This window comes from Carettochelys insculpta, chromosome 1 (genome assembly GCF_033958435.1).
Source record: "Carettochelys insculpta isolate YL-2023 chromosome 1, ASM3395843v1, whole genome shotgun sequence".
In the NCBI taxonomy this organism is placed as follows: Eukaryota; Metazoa; Chordata; order Testudines; family Carettochelyidae; genus Carettochelys; species Carettochelys insculpta.
The window spans coordinates 150,226,648-150,254,066 of NC_134137.1; positions in this window are offsets into that span (position 1 = coordinate 150,226,648).

Here is a 27,419-nt window from a genome sequence, read left to right on the forward strand (position 1 = left end):
CACATGCCCAAATGTGTTAATATACTCTCAAGGCAACTAGTATTTGGCGTCATTCAATTTGCAGTTCCAACATTGGCCTGATCTTTCACAGTATCCTAAGGGATTTAAAGTGATTGTGGTCAAAAAAGGCTTGATGTGGTTAAAACAGAATATTATGGTAAACGCATGGACCAGTCATGAATGAGAATAAGAGAGAAGTGTAGCCATTATTTAGCAGCAGCTACATTTTGTTTCTTGCGAGGCAGATATAGTACAGAGCAAGGGTCAGCAACCTTTCCAAGGCAGAGTGCAGAAATTTGACCTTTTGACCTCTATGTACAGACCAAGTGCCGGTGATACTTTTTAAAGTCACTAATAGTGCCACTTACAACAGCTTCATTGATAAATAAATTAAGCTGCAGAGCTTTACTGGTTAGGTGGTAGTAGATAGCATTAGATGGCGGAATGGCTTCAAGCAAGCTGCCGGGGGCAAGGGAGAGGAAGGGCAGGGCTGAGCTTCCGCCTTGCATGCTGATGAAAATCAGCTCATGTGCCACTCTTGGCACCCATAATGGGGGTTTGCTGACCCTTCATCTAGTAGAACAAAGGTTTTCAGAGCACTTTCACTCTATCATCAGTATACTGGTTGAACCTCCCTGGTCTGGCACCTTGAGACCTAAGTAGTCCCAGACCAGAGATTTTGCCAAACCAGGGAAGGACAGTGCTCCCCTGCTGGCCTCCAGCACTGCTGCCAAGCTCCCATATTGGACGTAGGCCTGCTCCCAGCTGCCAGCCTGAGCCACTTTCCAGCTGCCGCCTATGGCTCCCTGGCCCCAGCTTCTAGGCCACTGGTTTCCCAGTCCCAGCTGCTGGCTTTCTGGCCTGGTCATGGATTTCTGGCCTCAGCCTTCACTGCTCTGGATCTCTGGCTCCGGCTGCTGCTTTCTGGTCCCAGCCGCTGCCAGGTCACTATTTCCCAGCCCTGGCTGTGGATCCATGGCCCTGGCCGCAGCTCCCCAGCCTGGGTCAAGGTTCCTGGGCTAAACTCCCAGCTACCCCCTACTCCAGGCCTCCATGGCTCTCAGGTCAAGCAGCAACCAGTGGTCACCAACCTTTCTGAGGTGATACTTTTTAAAGTGACTAATATGCCTACTCACAACAGCCTTCATTAATAAATAAATTAAGAGGCAGAACTTAGTAACAGAGAGGTAGCCGGGTTAGTCAATATCTTCCCAATACAAGCCAGCAGTCCTGTAGCACTTGAAAGAGTAACAAAATAATTTATTAGGTGATGAGCTTTCGTGGGACAGACCCACTTTATCAGAACTTCCAGATCTGAAGAAGTGGGTCTGTCCCACGAAACCTCATCACCTAATAAATTATTTTGTTACTCTTTCAAGTGCTACAAGCCTGGGTTTTTTTACTGTTTAGGTGGTGGTTTGCTAGCATTAGCTGGTCTTTAGTTAATTCACAGTTAGCATCACTTTGACAAAGCTTCCAGCTGCATGAGGCTGAAGAGGGGCCGGGCTGAGCTCCTGCTTCATGTGCCAATGAAAGTAGACTGTCGTGCCACTCTTGATATCCGTGCGGGGGATTGCTGACCCCAGCAGTAACTCTGTTCAATTTCCCAGCTTCTGTCAGTGGCAGGCAGCTGGGAGCCAGGCACCAGCTCCCCACCACTCACAGGAGGAGGGAAACTGATCAGCTGCTATGCTGGCCAGTTTCCCCACTAGAGTCTGACTCTCAGCTGCTGCCACTGACAGGAGCAGGGAAACTACTCCTCTCAGGAGTGGCAGCCTGACTCTCGCCTTCCTTGACAGGAGCAGTCTCCCCATTCCTGTCAGGAGTGGCGAGAGTCAGGCTGCTGCCCTGGACCAGAGTGGTTTCACAGCTCCTGTCAGGGGTGGCAGCCTGACTCTTGGCTAACGCCACTTCCAGGAGCTGGGAAACTGACCAGTGTAGCAGCACTGATCAGTTTCCTGTCTCCTGTGAATGGAGGAGAGCTGGAGCCTGGCTCACAGCTCCACACCGCTCACAGGGGACAGGAAACTGTCCAGCACTGCTGCACTGGTCAGTTTCCTGGCTCCTCTGAGCAACACAAAATTTGACTTATGTGGGGTTGCACACGAATGCAACCTCTGTGTTAGTCAGGGGTCTACTGTACACTGTATGTACAAGATGAATACCATGGGCTTCCACCTGAGAGTATTCTAGAAAGGAAAGCATGAGGCAGCAAACATTTCACACTCACCTTATGCCAACCAGACAGGCGCGATCTGGAAGTGCACTAACAAGTACCATCTTTTACCCTTTAGCATCTGCTGGTAGTGTCATGAGTACTTAAAAGAAGGGGAAAGTGCTCTTCTGCCTTTGCCTCTCTACTTCCTTATTTTCATCCTGGGAATTGAAGGGAAAGATTTTTGCAAAGTCTCGCAAACACATATTCATTTTAAGAAATTCTGATAAAGTAATAGGCAAACTATCATAGACTCATAGAACACGAGAACTTGAAGGGACCTCAAGAGGTCATTGAGTTCAGTCCTCTGCCTTCTCAGCAGGACCAAACACCATCTAGACCATCCCCGATAGATGTCTCTCTAACCTGCTCTTAAATATCTCCACAACCAGAATCTCTGTTAAACATTCTTCACTGATTTCAAAGGGCATCATCTTCCCACCTTGATAAACACCTTCAGAGGTTCCAGATTTTCACCTTAAGGTTGAAATTGAGAAATTAGGGCAAAATCATTATTATGTTTTGTTAATTACCGGCAGCGTACATATCATGATTGCAATTTACAGTTCTTATTCAGAGGTAATTTGCGTTAATCTGACATTAGAAATCAGTTAGTAAAATTCTATCATGCATTCAATAATATGGAAATATGGTAAACACGTGCCATAAATACTATATAATTTGTTCCAACTGCCAGGACTTAACTAGCCCCTAACTCCAGTGTTCCCTGTAAGTTGTGTACTTTTGTGCCTCTCAGGAAAGCACAGTGCCCACAACTACATTTTTGTTTATACTGGTGGTGCACATTCACACATGCCTCGGTACACAAACAAAAATGGATTCTGCAAATGGAGGAAGAAGTGTGAAGGTGGATGGAATAGTTTGGGAGGAATGTTGCCAGATTCAACATTCATTTCCATCAGAAAGTAAGGTTATTAATGTGGAGATATGCATCTGATAGTACTGGAGGGGACTTCAAGAGGTCATTGAGTCCAGTCCCCTGCAGTTTTGGCAGGAACAAGCACCATTCGTAACAGACTTATTTGTAAACCTCTTTGTCCCAGACCCCTAAATAGCCCCCTCAAGGAATGAGCTTACAACCCTAGAGTCAGTGAGCTACTGCTCAAACCACTGAGCTATCCCTCCCCCAAAATCCCTAACCACTGAGGACTTAAAATGATATTATTTCTTCATGCATTTTATCTGTCATATTCTTTAGCATGCTAAAGTGAAGCTTTACATGCTGCCTGTGTTAGACATAGCAGTTAAAACCAGCTTCCAGACAAAAGTACAGACAGATTCAAATTACCTTCTGTCAGGTTCTAGTTTATTTACCACCCAGACCATTTATTGTCTCTATATTCTTTTTAAGAGCAGAAATGGTTGTATAATATGTTTCATTTAATTTAATGTGTGGGTTTGCCAAACTGGTCTCCATTACAGCAATAGCAGTATTGCCAACCTCAAGCATTAATATATCACAAGAGGGCTTAAAATTGATGAGATTTGAAGAAAATAACAGATGTAAGGTGCCATTTTTACCTTTTGTCATTTATGAGATTATGCTCAAGTCACCTTTTCAAGCTTTTATCCATATGTAAGAGGTAAAAATGTGTTTTTTAATGAAAATCCAGATTCTCACAGTCATATGAATCCAAGAGCTGGGGCTTGAATAAGAGCACCAAATACCATGAGACTCATGATATATTCATGGAAAATGGCAGTCCTGCCCTGCAATAGATGTTCAAGTTTACTGACACTGAAAACTTTGGTTTTTTTTTCAAATAATTAACAGAACAGAAGTGGTGTTGTTTAGTCACATAAGTATAGGAATTAGGGTCAAGCATTGTTGAGTTCTAATCTCAGCTCTGCTATGTGGCTTTGAAAAGTCACAGAGGCCTAGGTTTTCAAATGCATAAACATAAAGTTAGATACCTAAATCAACATGTAGAGCTGGCCAGATTTGTCAAGGTGCTGAAAACCTACAGCTGCCATCACAGACACAGAAGAAACATGAGTAGCACTGACAAAATGGCTGAGCTAATATCTTTGAGATACATAGACAAGTTTTTCAGCTACACAGAACTCTTTTTCAGGTCATCAGCAGTTCAGTTAAAACCCAAGAAACATTCAATAGAGTTATGAATATGTAACAGTGTGCCTGTCCACAAGTCTCCAATTTGAACATATGCCTTTCTGGCTTTTTTCTTTAAAATATGGGATTTATATTTAAAATAGCTATTTAAATACATACAAAATGTGAGCTGTTGCAATAGAAAAGTTGTAGTGGCAAGGATGCCTCTTTGGGGATGTAGACTATTTGGTTACATCTACACTAGCGTGAGCTGTCATCAGAAGTTACTGTTGGAAGAGTTCTTCCAGAAAAACTTCTGTCGACAGGTTGCAGCCACACAATAAAGAGGATTGCCTTATTGATCTTCTCTGTTGACAGAGAGCGGTCAAACTGCTTGGCCACTTTCTCGACAGAACAGCCAACTGGAAGCACAACAGATAGGGCTACCCGGTGACCCAGAAGCCCAGCCTGTTGACAGAGGGCCCCCGGAGTGCCCTCACAGCTTTTTTATTGACAGATGCTGTTGAGAAAAGTGTTCTGCCTCATGGGGGACAGACAGAAGGCTGTCAACAAAAGTGCCGAATTCTGTCAAAGTCTCACCCGGCAGCTGAGATTTTCAGGGCATTGCTGCCATCCCCCACGTTGGCAGTTTCTTTGTAGTGAAGGAAGATGAGTCTTTTTTCTAGACTTTTCTATCATCTTTCTTCTAACTTTGCACATCTTCACACAGGGAAGAGGGGAGGGGCAGCTGAAAACACAGACTGTGCATAGAAGCTGTATAATGAACGAGGAAGCCAAATACCCTCCCCTCAGCAACTCTCTTTTTTCAAAAACCACTATCAACTCTTTTTTCAAGCTTTTCGTTGTCCCTGTGTTATTTTCAGGGATCAGATGCAACCAAGGGAGGAAGACCAGTCAGTGGATGGCCAGTTGAGAAGACACACACTTGCTGATTTTTATAAAATCCTTGATAATTCAGTTATAGAAGAAGGAGATTTCTGTTAACTTTGCCATCTTTGCTGATGCCCTACTTTTCCTTCCTTCCTTCCAACAGTTGATGTTTGCCAATTGAGTGTGACAGCAATAAGCCGACTTTGCGAGAAGCATGTGGGGAGGTGATGATAGTCAAATTCGACTTTATAAAATCTAATATTACAAAATCAATATTAATAAATTCCAATTTATCTCACAGCCTCCATCCTTCAGTTCTCATTCAAGGCCTTCTGGAGAATCTGTCTTTTCCCTTACTGGCCCTATCTCCTTATTTTATCCTCTTGTAGTTGCCATACACACTTACCAGCTTTTGCAGTTACTATTTACCCCACAACTGTCACGGTCTTCAGAGATATGGGAAGGCTAAATGTTATTACACAAAGACTTTGCACTCTTACCCTTGCTCTTTGTTTGGGGGAAGGAGTGTTTCCTTTCATGAACTCTGCCCTGATAGTAGACATCCAAGAAGGAAAACTTCTCTCCTTTGGTTCATTTCTTTTGGAGTCATTTTGATCCAACGCCCAGGGCAGTGAGAAGAATGACTCCCATTGTTTTCAGTGAGCACTGGCTTAGGTCCAAAAGTTTCTTTCTGTGATCCTCTTGTATAATGGATTTTATAATAACATTAATCATAGTAGTAGTAGCAGTAGGCATCCTTTGATCCCAAGGGATCATGGGTTTGGGCCCCAGTTGGACTGATTCGAGCAGCGTCTTCTGTGGCTGTGCAATCCAATGCGGGAGTGGCAGTCCTTTCCGCACTGTGAGCAGCAGTAGGCAGATGTCGCTCTGGTATCCCACCCATGGATCTTCCTGAGGGCTCTCCTGTCTTCCGCTTCCTTCACCAAGGTAGTTTCATACATAGCAAGAGCTTCCTTCACTCCCTGTTTCCAGGCATGCCTGTCTGAGGCGAGCAAATGCCAGGTGTTCACACTGATAGAGAGAGCGCTGAGGTCACGCTTGCACATGTCCTTGTAGCACAATTTAGGTCACCCTTTCGGCCTCTTTCCAGACGCCAGTTTGCCGAAGAGGAGGTCCTTCGGTATTCGGCCATCCATCATGCGTGAGACATGGCCCAGCCAGCGCATACACCTCTGTTTGAGAAGGGTGAACATGGAGGCAGTGCCTGCCCTCTCAAACACTGCGCTATTGGGGACCTTGTCCTGCCATGAGATACCGAGTATGCGCCTAAGGCAGCGCATGTGGAATGTGTTGAGCCGCTGCTCTTGTTTTGAGTGCAAAGTCCATGTTTCACTGCCGTACAGCAGTGTGCTCAAAACACAGGCTGTGTAGACCTGCACCTTGGTAAGTACAGTGAGCTTATTGTTAGCCCATACTCTCTTCATCAGCCTGGAGAACATTGTGGCAGCTTTTCCAATGCGTTTGTTGATCTCACTATCAAGTGACAAGTTGTCCGAGATCGTCGAGCCTAGGTACACGAACTCATGGACGACTTCCACTTCATAGTCTAGCACGCTGATAGATGGCTTGTTACCCACGTTTTGGCCCATCACCTGGGTCTTCTTTAAGCTGATTGTGAGGCCAAATTCCATGCATGCATCTGCAAAGCGAGTTGTGAGTGACTGCAGTTCCTGCTGAGTGTGAGCAGCAATAGCTGCATCGTCAGCAAAAAGGAGCTCCCTTACATGCTTCGTAAGCACCCTGGTCTTCACTCTAAGCCTCAACAGTTTGAAGAGGTTGCCGTCCGTTCTCGTGCGGAGAGAGATGCCCTCTGTAGCAGTTCCGAAGGCATATTTGAGCAAAACTGCAAAGATGCCGAACAGTGTTGGAGCCAGCACACACCCCTGCTTCAGTCCACTGAGAATCTCAAAGGGTTCAGATGTGGATCTGTCGTATACAACAGTCCCCTTCATGCCTTCATGGAAGGTCCTAATAATACTGAGCAGAGTTGGGGGACAGCCGATCTTAGCCAGAATCGTGAACAGGCCTTTTCTGCTGACAAGGTCAAATGCCTTGGTCAGGTCAATGTAGGCAATATAAAGAGGTTTGCTCTGCTCCCTGCACTTTTCTTGCAGTTGCCTAACAGAGAAAACCATATCTATGGTGGACCGTTCAGCTCTGAACCCACACTTAAACTCAGGGTAGACTCTCTCCGCAAGAACATTGAGCCTCTTCAGAACAACATGTGCAAATAGCTTCCCCACGGTACTGAGAAGGGAGATGCCGCGATAGTTGTTACAATTGCTTTTGTCACCCTTGTTCTTGTAGACAGTAACGATGTTAGCATCCCTCATATCTTGCGGTACGCTGCCTTCTCTCCAGCATTGGCAAAGTATTCCATGCAGCTCTGAAACTAGGGTACCGTTGGCACATTTGAGGATTTCTGAGGGAATACCGTCTTTTCCTGGGGCTTTTCCAGAAGAAAGTGCTTTTAGCGCATCGCTGAGTTCCTCCAAGGTGGGCTCAGCATCGAGTTCAGTCACGGTGGGCAGAGGCTCAGTGGCATTCAGGGCTCTCTCTGTCACTATGGTCTCCCTGGAATACAACTGTGAGTAGTGTTCCACCCAGCATTCCATCTGCTTGGTTCTGTCCTTCAAGACCTCGCCTGTGGCCGACTTAACTGGGGCAGTCTTTCTTTGTGATGGACCGATGGCCTGCTTGATCCCATCGTGCATTCCTCTCATGTTACCGGTGTCCGCGGCCTGCTGAACCTTGGAGCAGACTTGGAGCCAGTAATCGCTGGCACACTGCCGAGCAACCTGCTGCACTTGACTCCAAGCAGACTGGAGCGCTTGCAGGTTCACCTCACTGGGAGAGGACCTGCATGCAGCCACTGCCTGTCTCTTCTTCTCAATCAGGGGCGTCAGCACTTCAGTGTGGGCTTCAAACCAATCAGCAGACTTGACTGTCTTCTTCCCAAAGGTAGATATCACAGTATTATAGGTAGCATCCCGTAGCTGTTCCCATCTCTTGCTGTTATCAGTGTCATCCAGGTAGGGCAAGGCCTCTTCAAGTGCTTGGACAAACTCGCATACTTTTGAAGGGTCACGAGTCTTGCCAGTGTCAATGCACAGCCTCCCTTCCTTTTTAGAGTGAAAGTATCTTTGCGGCCAGATGTGCACCTTACTACACACAAGCAAGTGGTCAGTGTCACAGTCTGCACTGTGGTAGCTACGCGTCACCCTGACATTACCTAAACGGCTGCATTTGGTGAGCACGAGGTCAAGCTGATGCCAATGTTTCGATCTTGGGTGTCACCACGAAACTTTGTGATGGGGTTTGACGTTGAAGAAGGTATTGGTTACGCAGAGGTCATGTTGGGAGCAGAGTTCAAGAAGGCGCTATCCATTTTCATTCATCTTCTCTGTTCCAAACTGTCCCAGACAGGATGGCCAGCTGTGGTGGTCGCTGCCAACTCTGGTATTGAAGATGCCAAGGATGAATAGTGGCTCATGGGAAGGTACCTCACTGATGGCAATGCTCAGTTCATCATCAAACTTGTCCTTAACTTCCTGAGCAGAAGTTAAAGTAGGCGCATAGACGCTGAAGATGTTAACCATGCCCACTGGTGTTTGAAGCTGGATTTTCAGCACTCTCTCAGTTCCCACATTTGGTGGTATGACTGAGCCAACTAGGCTGTTTCTGATTGCGAAGCCAACACCATGTTCCCTGGTCTCTTCTGGAGGCTTCCCGTGCCAGAAAAAGGAAAAGGCCTTCTCCCTGAGACATCCAGAGGACGATAGCCTTGTTTCCTGGAGGACCACGATGTCCATCAGCAGTCTTCTCAGCTCGTTGTTAATGATTGCTGTCTTCCAGGGGTTACTAATGCTCTGTAGGCCTTCTGTAAGGCCTGGAATCATGGTCCTTACATTCCATGTGCCCAGCCTGAAGGCTGAATTATTTTGTTGCTTGTTTGTTTTGCCTGGTGTAAGGTTAACGATCCACCTGTTGGTGGTTCCCTAAGCCCCACACACCCAGTGGAGCAAGTGGACCGTGGTGAGGCAGCACCTACTTTGCTGGGGGCTGTCCAGCTTGAGGCGGATGGTAGCTGCCCAATGAGAACCAAAGACCTCTCCCACCATGGGAAGCAAACCCTGGCACCTCACTCTACACCAGTCGAGTGCAGTGGTTTAATACCAGTAACTGCTGCTTCCTGTGTTGTGTCACCGTCAGAAAGCGATGCCGGAGTGTCCTATCCAGGGCGCAGGCCTGGGCAAGTGAGTTTGAAGAACCAGCTGATGCCCAGCAGCAGGTTAACCCTCTCCATGCCACTGATGTAATCCAAGGGAAAGGCAAAAGCCAGCACAGCTTGGCACCAATGTCGTTGCAGGAGCTGCCAGAGTGGGATTGAGCAGAACCTCCAACTGCCTTAGGGGCTCCATCTCCGGATTTTTCCTCGGGGTTTACTCCCGAAGCCTTTCCCATGACTAGGTATTGCCGCAAGGCAGTGGAGGTTTTAAATCAGAGTTTCCTTCTCCTACATGGGAGGCCTTCCCAGGCTGACGAGCCCCATCTGCCCGAAGCAACTGGTTTGAAGGCACCATTCACCCGCCTTCGCCCCTTCTCCTGTAAGTGCAAACAGTTTCGCCGGGCTTAGAAACTAAGCCACATGTGAAGGCCAGGAGCTGGACTTTGGTTGTCAGAGGCTATTGGAGACACATGCCATAGGAGCATTTATAGATAGTGGGAGCTTATTCCCTTTACTGTTGCCTCCTTCTCAAGGTGGCACAGTGGCAGTTCGTGCCCGGTATGCAACGCTGGCCCAATAACACACCGAGAGTGGAAGAAGAATCTTTATTTGGCATGCCAAGTAAGGCGCAGGGGGATCTCTCCTCAAAGCCTGTGCACCTTGCAACAAGAGATGAGCAATACTTAGACCTCTCTCCTCCTTTGTTCATCCCCCCTCCTAACAAGCCAGGGGAGAGTTTCTCGTAATTCCCTTATCCACTCCTCCAGCTCAAACTGAATTCCTGCTGCTCATGACATTCCGCTCTGGTAATTCCCTATTAAGCAGGAGGTAAAGTACCAATAGATTATTAACAGAATATAAGCTACAGGGAGGTAGAGTTATTCGGTCGTATAGAACAAGAACAGGATTTCATTAGCAAAACAATGCTGAATTTCATGAGAAAATTAAGGAGGATTCACTAACAATGCTAAATACAATATTGAACCTCATGGGAACATCAGTAAGCATTCATTTACCAAACAATGTTTCTATGAGAACAAAATATAACAACGTTTCTCCTGCCAACATTTCCCCCCTTTGAGAATACTCAAGATGTCCCATATTGAGTCTTCTCATGTTCCTTACTTAAAACCTGATTCATGGGCAGCATTTTAATTTTCTTATCTTTTAATACTTGAACAATAATTTCAGTCCTAAGTCCTCTTCAGCTTCTGGGGTAACACAGCTCACAGTCCACTCCTTTTCCTCAGCAGGTTCGACCTTTAGTCGAGTGAAATGGACCCACGGTTTGACCCCTTGTAGTTTAGCAGCAGTCTTAGTGGTCAATAAAACGAGGTGGGGTCCTTTCTACTTCTCTTGAAGGGGCTCCTCTTTCCACGTCCAAAGCAGCACACTATCTCCTGGCTGGATATCGTGAAGGGGCTGGTCCAATGGAATGGGCTGGTTGTTATGAACAAACCTGTGAATAGAACACATAACAGACGACAATGACAGCAAATATTTCTTTAAAAACCCCTTCCCTATCCCCCATTTTATACCTGTACTAGGCACCCCATTCATTGGCCATGGTCGTCCATACAGGATTTCGAATGGGCTTAATCCCAATCTCCCTTTGGGCAATATCTGGGTCCTCAAGAGGGCTAAGGGGAGGGCCTCTGGCCACTTAAGTTGCCTGGCACAATTTTGACAAATGCCTTTTCAAAGTACAGTCCAACTGAGGGGGCTATCCCCGAATCATGGGAAACCATTTCCCTATATGGAGGGGGTGTGGGTGCAGAAGCCGAAGGGGGGTCCTGGTGCCAGTTTACATTAGGCTTATTTACAACTGATTGTACTGCACATGATAACCTTACATCAGGCTTATTTACAGCTGGTTGCACTGTACATGGTAATCCACGCATTTCCTGCAGGTCTTGTCTATTTCTAAGATATTCAAAACATTGGCCATACATATGTTCTTCCCATTTACCGGTACGTTGTAAAAACAAAAGCAGCTACAATATGGTGTTATAATTTAGGAATCCCTCTGGTGGCCACCGCTCCTGCCCTTCTAAGTTATACTGTGGCCACTCTGCTGTGCACAGTCTCCTTAATCTAGATTTGGTCATAGGGTCCCCCCCTATAATTTTCCAGTGTTTCAAAACACAACCCAAGGGAGTATTATCCCTGGGGCTACTTTGACCTAATCCCATCCTTATTACAGCCTAACACCTGTACTGGCCGTCTGGCGTCCCGGAAGTCCCTTTCACAAAAAGGGACTAGGTCTTACCTGTCCAAAGGTCTGGCTCCCGCCACTCCACCCTTTTATTTCAGTTTCAGAGGTCCGGCTCTCGCCGCTCCACCCTCTGTTTCCTCTCTCTCTCTTCCATGTTGCTGTGTTGCACCGTTGTGTCGTCCCCGGCAGGGGCTGCGGAATCTGGATGCCGAGTTCCCCCGGTAAAGTTACCGGTGTGCGCACTGGAAGTCCGACACCATCTCCCGCCACCCCCGCCAAGAGGCGAGCCGGGCAAGGCTTTAATTTAGAGTGCCCACCCAGGGACGCCAAAACTGTTGCCTCCTTCTCAAGGTGGCACAGTGGCAGTTCGTGCCCGGTATGCAACGCTGGCCCAATAACACACCGAGAGTGGAAGAAGAATCTTTATTTGGCATGCCAAGTAAGGCGCAGGGGGATCTCTCCTCAAAGCCTGTGCACCTTGCAACAAGAGATGAGCAATACTTAGACCTCTCTCCTCCTTTTTTCATCCCCCCTCCTAACAAGCCAGGGGAGAGTTTCTCGTAATTCCCTTATCCACTCCTCCAGCTCAAACTGAATTCCTGCTGCTCATGACATTCCGCTCTGGTAATTCCCTATTAAGCAGGAGGTAAAGTACCAATAGATTATTAACAGAATATAAGCTACAGGGAGGTAGAGTTATTCGGTCGTATAGAACAAGAACAGGATTTCATTAGCAAAACAATGCTGAATTTCATGAGAAAATTAAGGAGGATTCACTAACAATGCTAAATACAATATTGAACCTCATGGGAACATCAGTAAGCATTCATTTACCAAACAATGTTTCTATGAGAACAAAATATAACAACGTTTTCCCTGCCAACACTACCACCCCCAGCTATGACAACTTTTGAAACCCCACATTAATCATGCATGCATATTAAATGGTGCAAGAGTTACAATGTGTTAAGTACTTTTCAGGCTGTGACAATGTTTACAACCCAATGCCATTTCCTTATGTTTAAAATTGTTTTTAGTTGCTGGGTTACTCTAGTTTTGAGCATCAGGACTCCTGTGTGTTAGGAGTCTTTTGGGCTTGCTCAGGCCCACCACCAGTTTCCATTCAAACGTGACCACAGTCAGTGTTGTTAAATATCATTGGTATGTGCTCCTTGCTCAAGGTACCTTGCAGAGCTGCTATGAGCAGCTTAGCCTTCTGTGCCAAATTGGAAGTGTCTATAGAACTTCCATCCTGGTGAGAGATATAAGAGACGGTAAAATACATCATTACAGTACCACGTGTAACATTAACCTGCTCAGGCAAGATATGTTACCCACACTGCCACCTAGTGGCGGACCATTATAATAACGTTTTAGTCTTCGTCAGAAGCTCCCTCCCCTCCCCTCCCCCTTTGAATTATACCTTCCTATGTTTCTCAGCTTCCTACAGAGCTGTCCATTGCATTTCTGTCCCCTTACCCATGCCTGTTGCTAGTGGCAGGAACAGGAGCGATCTGTGTAAAATAGTCAACACCTTTTGCCAGTGCAGAGCCAGGCGGTTTCCATTTTTTGCTGCTGTGTGTTGCGCTTATTCTTGCCACAAAATTGAAAACCAAAATGAAAGAGGCTCTGCACTGGGGGAGGGGGATTGTTAAAACAATTAAAAGGAAAAGGCACCACTCACATAATGACGTCACAGCAAATATCTGAGCAGTACACTCATACAGCCCCTCCATCACAACGACCTCTTCTGCAAGATATGAACTGAGCCGTCACTCATACAATGACCGTGTCCAGAAATATTGCAGTGTGGCTCTAAATATTGAAGTTGAATCATTTAACTCACGCTTAATATATTTGATCCAACTAATAACCTATGGCCTTTCTACTATTTCATGTAATTAATAGTAAATTATGGCAAAGCTATTACCATTCTTTAATTACTACTGGAGATTGTATTATTGTGTTGTTATTCTTCCTTCGTATAGCTCTGGCCAATCATTCATTGCCCTTAAAATGGATGACAGCAGAATTTTACCTAGAGCTAACTGAAGCTTTCCAGTTATCTTTCCAGTTCATTCAGCATGCACGTGTCCATCTCCTGAGCAATATGGATCAGTGAGGGCACTGGGTGACAGGCAATTTCCGGTTGCTGATTACCTCCTACAAATCTTTAGAGGCCAAACTACATCAGAGCCCACATCTTCCTGTCTGCTCCTGTATGCCAATAGCATTTACCTGCAACACTTAAGCTAACTGTTCTACACAAAACTGTTACTGAGACCCCACTCTTTAAATACCCCTCTGGAAATGCCCCCCACCCCCACACTCATGCATCTGATGAAGCAGGTCTTTGCCCACAAAAGCTTATGCAAATATTGAGTCTGTTCTGGTCTGGCTATGGTCTGAAGAAGTAGGTCTGTCCCACAAAAGCTCACCTAATGAACTATTTTGCTAGTCTTTAAAGTGCTACTTGACTGCTTTTTGTTTTGATAGTGTATAGACTAGCACGGCTTCCTCTCTGTTACTATCCAAAATATCTGTTAGTCTATAAGGTGCCACAGGACTTCTTGTTGTTCTTGAAGATACAGACTAACACGGCTACCTCTCTGATACCGTTCAACACACAATGCTCCAGGAAGCTGAAGGGCCCTCACCTTCAATGTATGTTCCTCTCAGAAGAGTGACTACACTAGGGGTTACAGCACAAAACCCCTCTGTTCAGGCTGTTCACTGCCACTTCTCCAACCACTAGCTTTTATCCCACTCCTGTTGTTTGTCCCCCATGCCCACATCTTTACTGTTTAAAGTTTGTTGCTGTTTGACCAGAGGCTTTGCTCCCTATAGGACCATTTCCTAATGCTGAGTGCCCTCAACTCTGAGCACTCATTACCTCACCAAATTGGACAGTATATTTAAGAAGTGTTTTACATGAGTTCTTCCAGAATGTATATAGATGAGTGCTTTATTTGCAAGAAATAAAGGTACAAAAACTTCTCACAAGTGTAATTTTAATATCCTTGTTAAATTTATAGAAGTGCTCATTCCACGAGACGTGCTGAGCCTGCAAACAAATCTATCGCCCTGTGTTTGTAAGTCACCTGTGAATTTATGCTTTTGTCCTTGTCTTTTATTTCACAGGTTCAGGCTTCTGCATAATATTCATATGTCTGGCCACTCTTCCATCACTTTAGCTTTTAGTTTAAATTGATGACCACATAAAGTTACTAGATGATAATTTAATAACACAGTTATGCAGGACAATTTTTGTTTCTGTTATTTGTCTCAAAGTCAGCAAGGACATAAAGAAGTCTGCTTCTTTTAATCAGTTTTCTGATATTTCCCCAGCTAGAGGTAAACAGTAAGGAGAGCGAGACTTGGAGGTGTAATTATTTATTTCTCCATGGGCCAAAGACATAAAAAGATTAAAACTTAAAAAGTAAAAAGTTTAAACAAATCTTTGCTGAGGTAATTCTCATGCTTGGGCACAGCATGCACACACTACCACAGCAATCATGACTTCAGCTGAAGGAGACACACACAGTTAGGCCATTTCTGCACATGCCATTTTCTCCAGAAGCGGCATGGTAATGAGCAGCTCAGAAGACATTAATGAGGTGTGAATGTAAATTTCCGGCACCTCATTAGCATATGGTCATGTGATTTGAAGTCCAGCAGAAGCTCTTCCAGACTCCAGAAGAGCCATGTAGAAGATCCCACTGGGATCTCGCGAAAGGAAACCCTCCTTCTGGAAAACACCATCTTCCTGTGCAAGAGGTACCTCACCTACGCAAGCCACACTTCTACACGGCCATTTTGGAGTCCGGAAGAGCTTCTTCCGGACGCCGAATCACATGACCGCATGCTAATGTGGTGCCAGAAATTTACACCCACACCCCATTAGCATCTTCTGAGCCGCTCATTACCATGCCGCTTCTGGAGAAAATGGCACATGTAGAAACAGCCTAAGTGATGCTGAGGCCCTGATCCATACTGAGGATAATCAAGGGTAACAAACACGTGAGCACTACTTAAAAATCCATCTTCAGATAGGTCAAATTGTTGGCTCTTTAGAGTGGACTATTGGCAATTTAAATACGTTTTTATTGGCTTTGTTGATAACCTTCATTAACAAAATATTTAAAAATATGCAAGATTCTTATTTCGTATAGAACAGGGATCAACAGCCCCTTGCACATCTGCCGCTTGTGGCACATGAACCATTTTTGAATGGTGAAAACTCAGCCCCATTCCTCCTCCCCTCCACCAAATCCAGCAGGGAAGGGGGCCAGAGCATGGGGTTGGGGCCAGGGCCAGAGCCCCAGGAGCAAGGTCTCTGCCAGAGTGTGGGGCCGGGGTCAGAGCCCCAGCCACAAGACCCTGCCTTCCTCCTTCTCTGTCCCTCTTCAAGGACCCTCTCATGAGCACCTTCTCTAACAAGAGGTACATCACCTCCTTCACTTAAGTGCTGTAGAGACAGTTCTCACTCTATATTGAGGGAGGGATTTTTATTCCAATTTCTTCCTGACCCAGAAAAGTGTGGGGGATGGAGAGCTATCCTAGAGCTATGAACACTGAACAGATTTGTATATGACCACACATTCAGGATAGTCACTCTGGCCACAATTATGCAAGCACCAGACAGAGAAGAGTAGTTTTCAGCCCTCAGCCTTCAAGACGCATATTTCCATATTACTATTCATCCTGTCCACAGACACTTCCTCAGATTCACTGTAGGATTCAACCATTACCAATATCAAGTTCTTCCATTTGGTCTACCTACTGCACCTTGAGTCTTCTCAAAGATGTTTGCAGTAGCAGTGGCATACCTCCAGTGCCAGTGGGCAATAATTTCTCTCTACTTTGATGATTGCTTATTGAAGGTCATCAGCCACCACGTAACAGCAGCCACAATGCAAACCAGCTTAGATTTCTAGCAAAATCCCAGCTGCACCTCAACCTGCTAGAATTTCGGGAGGTGTACAATGCATGTCACCACTTCCTCCCACTTATAAGGAACAAATTCATCCACAGTCTCACCAACAATGTATCATACATGTTTTATATCCACTGACAAGAAGGAGTCCAATTTCGGTCCTTATTCATGGAAGCGATCAACCTGTGGAACTGGTGCATCTTCAGCAACATCACCCTCACTGCTTCCTACTTACTAGGTTGCCGAAACACTATGGCGGATGACCTCAGCCACCATTTTTCAGAACACGAGTGGCAGATACAACCCACTGTCTTCAGGGTGAGAGTCCGCAAATAGGATTATCTACAGATCGACCACTTTGTGTCATAAATGAATCACAATGTCCCTATTTCTGCTCCAGGGTGGATCTCACTCCTGGATCACTGGACAATGCCTTCCTCAGCAACTGGAGCACAATGCTTCTGTACAGCTTCCCACTGTTGTACTCTGTTGTACACTGTTGTACTCCCACTCTGCTGATCTCATGAGTCATCCACAAGACATGCCTGGACAACACATATGTCATTCTTATTATTCCAACATGGCCCAGAGAGAGTTGGTTCTCTTATCTCCCACACTTTGCATTATGTGATCCTCCCCAGCTGCCTCAGTGACCAGAACTCGTCTCACAGCAGAAAGGCCACATGCTGCTTGCTGGACTTTCCCCCTCAAAGTGTGGTTCCTCCATAGTTCCAACCTGGAGAAGAACCCTGCTCAGAATAAAACATGCTACTAAATAGTCATTGCCCCGCACCCAGAAATACCTGCAGAAGTGGAAAAGACTCTTCTTATGGTGCCAACAAAAACAATTGTCCCTGAGCAGGGCATCCCTACCATAATATTAAATTATGTTTGGAGTCTTAAAAATCAGGTCTGTCTACCAATTCACTTAACATTCACCTTGTGGTCATTATGGCCTTCCACTATCCAGTAAATGACATGTCAGTCTTTGCTCACCTAACGACTAGATGCTTCCTCTCAAGTATCCAGAATATATGTTCAGAAGTACATCAACCTACGCCACCAGCCTGATACCTGCCAAGCAGTGGCCTTGACAGAGGGGCCAAGAAGGTGCAAGGGTCAAAGGGAAGTGGACCATGGAAGGGCAGCGTCAAGGGGAGAGAAGGAGGGCAGGAAATGGCTGCCACCAAAGTAATGGGCGGGCCTGGGTCCCCCTCTTCTCTCTTGCACCACACCTTGTCACTAAGGAATGTGGCCTTTGCAAACTGTAGCTGAAGCAAGAGGCTTGAATTTGGGGCAGCTGTTGGATGTGGTGGCAGGTGTATTGAGTGAAGATAGCTGATAGAGCTGGAAGGATGTGAGAACCAAGAACTGGGCACTGACAGAGGGCAGTGCCCAGAAGAGAATGACACCATCCAGAGATGTGGGTTCACAGAGAAATGGTGAAGACAGTGGAGTAGAGTGATGACGGACAAGGCACTGTCCAGAAGGTGGCATACTGTGGTGGTGTATTGCCTCTGTTAAAACAGTGTTCACAAGACCAAATCTTGCTACGATTGCATCCCAACTTTTTACCTACAGTAGCCATTGCTTTCCACATTAACAAACCTATACACATACTTGCACTGTACCCCAAATCGCACTAGACCCACATGAAGTGACTCTGCAGACACTCAACATGAGATGAGCCATTGCCTTCCTCATGGATAGAACCAAGTAACCAAGACTGTTCATTTCTACAAGTGAGCACTGCAAAGACAGCACAGTCTCCACCTAGCAACTCTCAAAATAGATCTCTTTCTGCATATACATTTGTTCCAAAATTCACGACCAACACCTACTTATGGGAGTCAATGCACACTGTGCTTGAGCCATGGCAGCCTCAACAGCAGTCCCAAATAATATTCTCCTCATAAATACATGTAGGGTGGCAACCAATACCTCATAGCACACCATTGCATAACTCTGTGCAGACTAGTTTCAAATACTGCCATCAGTTTTGCTGTGCTTGCCTCCATGGCCAAGACATAATTCTAAAGCTTACCATCTTTACTGAGGTGCTGCTCTACAGGCACCTAGAGTGGATCACCTAGAAGAACACCACTCAAAGAAAAAAAAGAAGGTATTCCCCTCGTGCAGCAAGGACGGTTCTTCGAGATGTGTGTTTCTATGGATGCTCCACTACCCATCCTCCTCCCTTCTACTTCAGAGCTGACCTACTCAGCTCTGCGGTAGAGAAGGAACAGAGAGGGTCATGTCATGCGCATGCTACACTAGATGCCAATACCACTATGAGATGACTAGAGCACATGAGCAATGCAGCCATGTACTCTAATGAAAATCTCCTACACCTAGAGTGGCACACCCATAGGGATCCACACCTCAAAGCACCATCATTACTGCACACAGTGAGTAACTTCTTCATCTGAAACAAGCATAGAAAACTAGATACTCCAGTCACTGGCTATTTAGATCTGTAATTCTAACCCATGATCATTGGTTTGCTAGATTATTGCTTTTGATGGGCAATATGGAATTTTGTATAGACTTTAATGTACTTTTTTTTTGTTTTCTTTGCAGTCTGAGGTGAATTTAGTGCTCTTGAATGGTATAAGCTGGGGGGTCTCTGGACAATGAAGTCCTCAACAAAGTCACAGGGACATTCATCCTACAAAGTACTGAGCACACCAACTATGATCCAGCAAACACCTAAACATGTGCTTAACTTTACACTCATGCTTTCAGTAGAACTGTTCCCCATCTTACAGCTAAGCATGTCCTTAAATGCTTTGTTGGACCCGGGCCAGAGTGCATGCACCTTGAAGGCTGAAGCTCAGAGCTGGAATGGGACAGTAAGGCTCTGTCTACATGGTGCTGTAAGCTTGAAATAGGGTACACAACTGGCATTATGCAAATCGTGTAGCTTATTTTGAGTAGATTTCACAATAGGCTATTGCAGCTTGTGGCACTGTCTAAACAGTGCCACATGCCAAAATAAAGTCCTATTTTGAGGCATCCCAGCGCTCCTCATGCAATGAAGTGCACGGGATGCCAGAACAGTGTACCTATTATCTTGAGAACTGTTCAACATGCATAGACATGGGCAGCTATACCTCCTTATCCCAAAATAGCGCCCGCCATCTCGACATAGCCTAACAGTAGTGCTGGTTCATCCAACGTGCACAGCCAGCATGCTAATATTTTTATTGGACCATTTCCCCTGGTGAGTGAGACAAGCGTTCAAGCCATACACAGCCCTTCTTCAGGACTGGGACAGGTACTTCCCACAGTACAGCAAAATGAATGATGGAAGATTGTTTAGCACAAATGACGAGCACATATTGTAAGGGACCATTCAAGGAAGAGTTTGGGCCAGTTTAAAATAATTGCAATATTTTCAATAATGTGTTTCTACGATTGTTTTACATTGACAATCAAAACAGAATCATGGACTGTTTCTCAAATATCAATTTTATAGCGTTAATGTTTTGCAAAAAGTGCACTCATTAAATGGACATTTAATGATAAAAATTATTGTTAATGAGCTCGCTGTCAAATAAAAGAACCCATCTTATTAGCTATTCCCCACGTTGCTCAGTATTTTTAGCTCATGCTTAAATTCTTTAGATTGAATTAAAGTACTGATTTTAAGAATTATTTTATTGCTAGGTAAGTTATATTCAGCTTCTACTATGAGAGACAAATTAGGCCCAATACTGCACATGCTTAACTTCACTGTGGTAAGTAGTCCTGCTGATTTCTTAGTTTATATTAGAAGCCAATAATTCAAGAGATACATGCAAGTCCGAAGGCACATAAAATCCAGTGTATGGGTGGTACTATAGAATAATTGACCTGTTATCACTTTCAGATAAGAGTTTTAGTCAAAGATGTAATTTTCAGATTTTTTCTACAGAATTTGACTGTGTGAAAAGATACAATTATTATTTAGATCAGCAATGTTTATGATAACTTTCAGAAGGGTAGGCATACTAGTCTGTATCTGCAAAAACAACCAGGAGTCCTGTGGCACCTTAAAGACTAATAGATTTATTCAGGCATAAGCTTTCCTGGGTAAAAACCACTTCATCAGATGTATATGTCATTCTAGATATAAGGATAATTTAAGGACTATTGTGCAATGATTTTTAAAGTAATATGCATTTTACACTTTCTCACTTTCTTCCCCTATTTTAAGACAGACACAGAATGTACAGAAACAAGAATACTATAGTAACAGAGAGGAAGCCGTGCTAGTCTATACAGTATCAAAACAAAAAGCAGTCAAGTCACACTTTAAAGACTAGCAAAATAATTTATTAGGTGAGCTTTCGTGGGACAGACCCACTTTTTCAGACAAGAAGTGGGTCTCTCCCACGAAAGCTCACCTAATAAATTATTTTGATAGTCTTTAAAGTGCTACTTGACTGCTTTTTGTTTTGAAGAATACTATAGTGGATGACAGTGATGTGAAACAAATGGTATTAAAGACAATAATAAGGGCCCTAATCCTGCAAAAACTTGTCTTTGTAGGGTCTGGGCTCAAAACTCTAAAAGTAGATGGCTTGAGGGAATAAATGCTGTATATAAAACAAGTTAATAGAAATTCTAAGTCATCTGAAACCTAATAAAATCTTTAAGTCATTTAAAGTAGCCAGAAAAAGAATACCATTTTGATATTCTTGTCAATCCACCAAAACCTCTTTATATCTGACATCTAGACAAACAGCGCTGAGGCAAATATTTACTTCTTGTCTACTGAGATCTTTCCAATAACACAATGTAAATGTGAAGGGCATGGAAACGAGACTAGCTGTAAATCTTCTCAGCTCTTCAGCCATATTGATGGATTAAGTTCCTTGGGATAAGTGCACGCTACAACTTATTTCATATACACATGTTATTGGAGACTCTGGGTGCAACCATAATATCCAAGACAAATAATAAACCTCACTTTTACAGTTAATTATCTTATCCAATAGATGACTGAAAACTTAGGCCAAGATTTTTAAGAACAGGAGGTTATTGTTGAATTGAGATATCCTTATTTAGCCTTTTTGCTAAATAACTTGATTTTCAAAAATCAGCACCTAGCAGCTCTCACGGAAATCCCTAGATCAGGCCCTTTGTTGAGAAGCTTAACTATCAAGGCTAATTTTTGACAATCTGGGCCTTAGCTAGTTCCTGGGGACCCAGGTCAGCTTCTCTTGAAGACAGCCAAATCAATGGAAGCTTTACCGTTGTCTTCAATCGGAGCAGGGAACAGGATTTCTGCCATTGAATTCAGTGGGAGTAAGAATGGGCAAAGGGATGGTGGGGATAGGTGCATGAGTTGAATCCCATTATTTCTCCATGCCCAAAATTTGGTCCTTCATTGTAAATGGTTCTTTTGATAGTCATACCCTTATTCAAATAGCTTTACGGGGAGGAAGAATTCATGAAGCGCAATCCCACTCATTTGGTGACAGCACTACTTTCTAGAAGTTGACATGTATCAGAAGGGTAGCCATATTAGTCTGTATGTCCAAAAACAACAAGAAGTCCTGTGGCATCTTATAGACTAACAGATATTTGGAACATACGCGTTCGTGGGCAAAGACCCGCTTTGTCAGATGCAGCATCTGATGAAGCAGGTCTTTGCCCACGAAAGCTTATGCTCCAAAATATCTGTTAGTCTATAAGGTGCCACAAGACTTCGTGTTGCTTTCCTACAAGCTTTTCTTCAACCCCCATAAAACTATATCAAGCAGTCCTGTGGCATTTTAAAGACTAACAAAATTATTAGGTCATGATCTTTCATGAGCAAAACCCCCGCAACTGAGGAAGTGTGTTTTGCCCACAAAAGTGCATGACCTAATAAATTTGTTAGTCTCTAGCATGCCACAGGACTGCTTGTTATTTGTGAAGCTGCAGGCTAACACAGCTTCCCCCTCTGAGACTATTTACCCATAAACCTAGAAAACCAACTTTTGAGCCGCATCTACACTAACCGACTAGTTCAAAATAGCCAGCCCAACTTCAAAATAGCGCCCGGCGTGTCTACATGTGCCAGATGCTATTCTGAAGTTGAAATTGACGTAAGACAGTGAGACGTCGAAATCGCTAACTTCGCTTCGTCCAACATCAAAGTAGGACATGTGTAGATGATCAGTGTCCCACTATGTCCAAATAGTGGGGTCCTCCATGGCGGCCATCAGCTGAGGGGTTGAGAGATGCTCTGTCCAGCTCCTGAGCTCTATGGTTGCCGCATGCAGCAGCCCCTTAAAGCTCCACACCCCCTGATTTCCTGTGGCAGGAAGCTAAGAGCATGCAGGCAGCAGCACAGACATGTGCCCCAATCCCCCACCAAGCGCCCATGGCAGCCAGCCAACCCTCCAAACAGCCCCAGGGCACCCCCCCAAGGGGACCCACGGCTCCCAGCCATCCAGCCAGAGGAGGAAGAGGCAGCGGGGCCCCTCCTGGTCAGATGCCAAGATCCAGGACCTGCTGGGGCTTTGGGGTGAGGAGAAGGTGCTTCACGTAATGGGGAGCAAGCAGCAGAGTACAGATGTGTTCGCCCAGCTGGCCGAGGGCCTGGCTTCCCAGGGTCATCCTGTCCACACTCCTGACCATGTCAGGAGTAAGGTCAAGGAGTTGCGGCTGGGTTACGCCCGGGCCTGGGACACGGCCAGTGAGTCTGGGGCCACCCCCACTGCTTGCCCCTTTTACATGGAGCTCAGGGAGATCCTGGGCCACCAGTACACATTCTCCCCCCTGACCTCCCTTGATACCTTGGCGACAAGCCCCAGCAGGCCCCAAAGCTGGAGTCCGGGCCGGAGGCCAGCCCTGCACCCCAGGGGCCCCAAAGGAGCCCACCCCTGGGACAGAGGAGGAGGAGAAGGAGGGCTCCAGCAATGAGGGGCTACTGATCGACCTCCTCTCTCACAGCTCCGGCAGGGTGTCCGCCCACCGGGTGTTCCCCCGACTGTGGATTGGACTGTCAGGTATGTACCCCAGGTGCACACCCCTGCGTTAAAAGGCGGGGGCAAGGGACACGACCAGGGCCCTCCACACACCCAGCTGATCCCAGCCCACCATGGCCCAGCCAGACCACAGCCCCAGGACAGCAGTGGCATGTCCCTCAGAGCCTGTCAGCACCAGCCCCCACAGGACAGCACCAAGCCCCATCCCTGGGGATGGGGGGGAGCAGAACCCCCGAAGGGGGTCACCCACGGGGGGGACACAACACCCATCATCATCCTGGGGGACAGGGGATGGGGACCCAGCAGCGGAGGGGTGGGGTGCATGGGCCACTGGTCGGGGCTCAGACTAACGTCTGTCTTCACTCTTTCCCACTCTATTCCACAGCCTCACCATCTGAGGGCCACGACAGCAAGGGCGCCGTATCCGTCGTGCTGGACACCCCAGCAGGGACATTGCACTGTGGCAGCCAGGTGGCGGAGCAGGGACTGGCCCCAGCATGAGCGCACCACTGCCGGAGCCAGCCGCAGGCGGCCATTGACCCCCCAGCTCCTCACCACACTCCGGCGTCAGGTGGAGGTGTCAGAGCACCACCTGCAAGTGGAGGAGCGCCAGCTCCACTTGCAGGATTGAGCACTGGCCTGATGCCAGGAGGCCTGGGGTCCTTCATGAGGACATTCGAGCACATCACCGAGTAGATGGTACCCCCACTGCTCCAGACACCGTCCCTCCCAGCTGCCCTCCACATGCCCTGGAGCCTGCCAAGGAGGGGGACAACGGGGCTCAGGAGCCAGCCTGACTATACCTGCCAGTCCTCCTGGCCCCCACCCAGCCTCGATGGGGCCTCCAGCCCAGACTTGGGTCGCACCCCCGCCACGCTGGGTGCTGGACAGTAGAGAGGAAGGGGCCCAAGGACTGGGCCCCCCAGGCCCCCCACTTTGTACATATCCTCCCCATTATTGTACACAGTTGCCTTGTCCCACCCCCCGTTTAGTAGCTATCCCCACCCCCATGTACATAGTTCCCCCATTCATGTTAAAGTTCATCATTTGGTTTCAAGAATGTTCAGTTTATTTAAAGCAAAACAAACGTGTATTGTGTGCTCTTCAGTGCGCAGTGGTGTGGGCGTGGGGGCAGTGTAGTGTGTTGTGGGCGGTCGGGGGGGTAGCTCACCAGGCTGGCCCTGCCGGCATTCACCCCACAGCCTGGTCAAAATGGGCCCACAGGGCCTCCCGGACCTGGATCCCCTTCTGGTCGACTTGGTGGCTCGGGGCAGCGGGTGGCTGGGGGTAGGCCGTGCCAGCCTCCACAGCCCAGCCCTGCATGAATGCCTCCCTCTTGCTTTCCACCAGGTTGTGGAGTGCGCAGCATGCACCCACAGCCTGGGGGATGTTGGGGAGCCCCACGTCCAGGGAGCAAGGAGGCACCTCCAGCAGCCTTTGAGGTAGCCAAAAGTCCTCTGAACCACCTGGCATGCATGGTTCAGGTGTGTGTTGAACTGCTCCTGGCTGGCGCTGAGGTGACCCGTGTAGGGGCGCATGAGCCAGGGCTGGAGGGGGTAGGCTGCATCCACCATGAGGCAGAGGGGCACTGTGGTGTCCCCCAGAAGAGGAATCTCCCACTGGGGGATGTAGGTTCCCACCTCCAACCGTCGGCGCAGGCCCGAGTTCCTAAAAACCCGAGTGTCGTGAGTGCTGCCAGGCCAGCCAACATATATGTCCAGGAAGTGGCCCCGGCTGTCCACCATGGCCTGGAGGACCACCGAGTGGTAGCCCTTCCTGTTCTTTCATATATGTTGGCTGGCCTGGCAGCACCCACAACTCTCAGGTTTTTATGAACTCGGGCCTATGCCGCCGGCTGGAGGCAGGGCCCTACATCCCCCAGCGGGAGATCCCTCTCCTAGGGGACACTACCATGCCCCTCCGCCTCATGGTGGATGCAGCCTACCCCCTCCAGCCCTGGCTCATGCACCAGGGGCACGGATGGGGATGTGGGTCCCATCCAGTGTCCCAAAATAGTTAGGGAACCTCATGCTGGCAAACCCCACAATGACCTCATCCAGGTCCCCAAGCCGCACGAGCCTCTGGAGCAGCAGAGCATTCAGCACGCGTAAGCACCTGTGAGGGGTGTGCAGGGTGTGACAGCTCATCTTCCAGGAAATGCTGGGCAGCCTCCTCCATGGCACTGAGCAGGGCGGCCACTGCCCTGGGGCGGCCGTGTGGGCTTCTGGCTGCGGCTGCTGCTGCTGCTGCTGCTGCTGCTGCTGCTGCTGCTGCTGCTGCTGGGGGTCCATGCTGCGTGCATGGGGTGCATGGGGTCTGCAAGTGGTTGTGGGCTCTGTGCCCTGTGCTGTGCAGGCCAAGTGTGCCTCGAAGGGGCCCTTTAAGGGAGCGGCAAGTCTGCCCTGTGACCCTGTCCACAGGCTTTCCTAGCCCCCTTATTCTGATTGAGGCTGCTTTTGTGTGTAGAAACTCCCCTGTGGGGCCTATTTCGATTTAGTGCAACGTTGACGGCACCAGCCCTGGAGGATGTGTGGAAGCTACATGTCGAAATAGCTTATTTCGATTTTGCGACATCAAAATAAGCTATTTCAATGTAGCATCCCAGTGTAGACATAGCTTTGAAGATTCTATTAAAACCTAGATGTTGGCAGTCATACCATATAGAAGGTTTACTCTCCATTGAGCCCAAATTCAACAAAAATGTTTCTTAACTGATGCTGAGGGATTGTTTGACTGCTCAGTGGGATTATCTAATTATAAGTATGACAAATAATCAGTTAAGTGGGCTTGCCAGGTTGGCATAAGTGCAGGGTTAGACACATATTTTATTTTATTAATATTTTATTTTATTTTATTATTTTATTGTTGATAGAAAAGAAAGATTGCAGGTCGTCGTCAATGAGCACTAACATCACTAAAGAAGGATATATACTATGCCTGCAAAAGTTTAATCCCTCACTTTGAGTGAGCAAACTTTTTTTTATTGTTTGTATTATGTTGTTTTCTGGACTGACAAACCAAGCAAGTTATTCAAACTACCTTTACACAATAAAAAGTAATTGAAACAAGTCAAATCAATGTAGAAATCTAATCATAACCAGCTTGGAATTCATCCCTTAGTCTGAACAGGTTGCCAGATTAAACTCTATACTGTTCTTCTTTTAATGTCATGTCTTTTTTAACAAGGAGCAAAGGTCTGAAGTTACAGAAGGGGAGGAGTAGGTTGGATATTAGGAAAAACTACTTCACCAGGAAGGTGGTGAAGCACTGGAATGCATTACCTAGAGAGGTGGTGGATTCTCCATCCCTAGCGGTTTTTAAATCCTGGCTTGACAAGGTCCTGGTTGGGATGACTTAGCTGGAGTTGCTCCTGCTTGAAGCAGGGGGCTGGACTAGATGACCTCCTGAGGTCCCTTCCCGCCCTAGGTTTCTATGATTCCATGATAATGTTCTAGAGCCTAATTCTCATGCACACCGAGGCCCCATTTTACTACCACTCTGACAGTGCACAGCAGTTGGAAAGTGGGAATAAGGAACATACCCTACAGCAGGGCTAGCCCCACCATATAGGTGAACTAGGCAGTTGCCCAGGGTGCCAGGCTTTAATGGGCAACAAAACCCCAGCCAATGGAACGGCAGGGGGAAAGCCTACAGTCAAATGCTTCCCTGTACTGCTGTTCCCCAAGCTGGGAGGGAGGTGGGAGGATCAATGTATAGAACCTCCTCCTTCCCCACCAGGCTGAGGCACCTATATGGAGAGATTACCTAGCATGAACTTAGTTTGGCGGTGGGCAAGGAGGTTATTATTGGGTAGGAGGCTGTGCTCAATGACCTCCTGAGGTCCCTTCCAGCCCTAGGATTCTATGGTTCTTAAAGA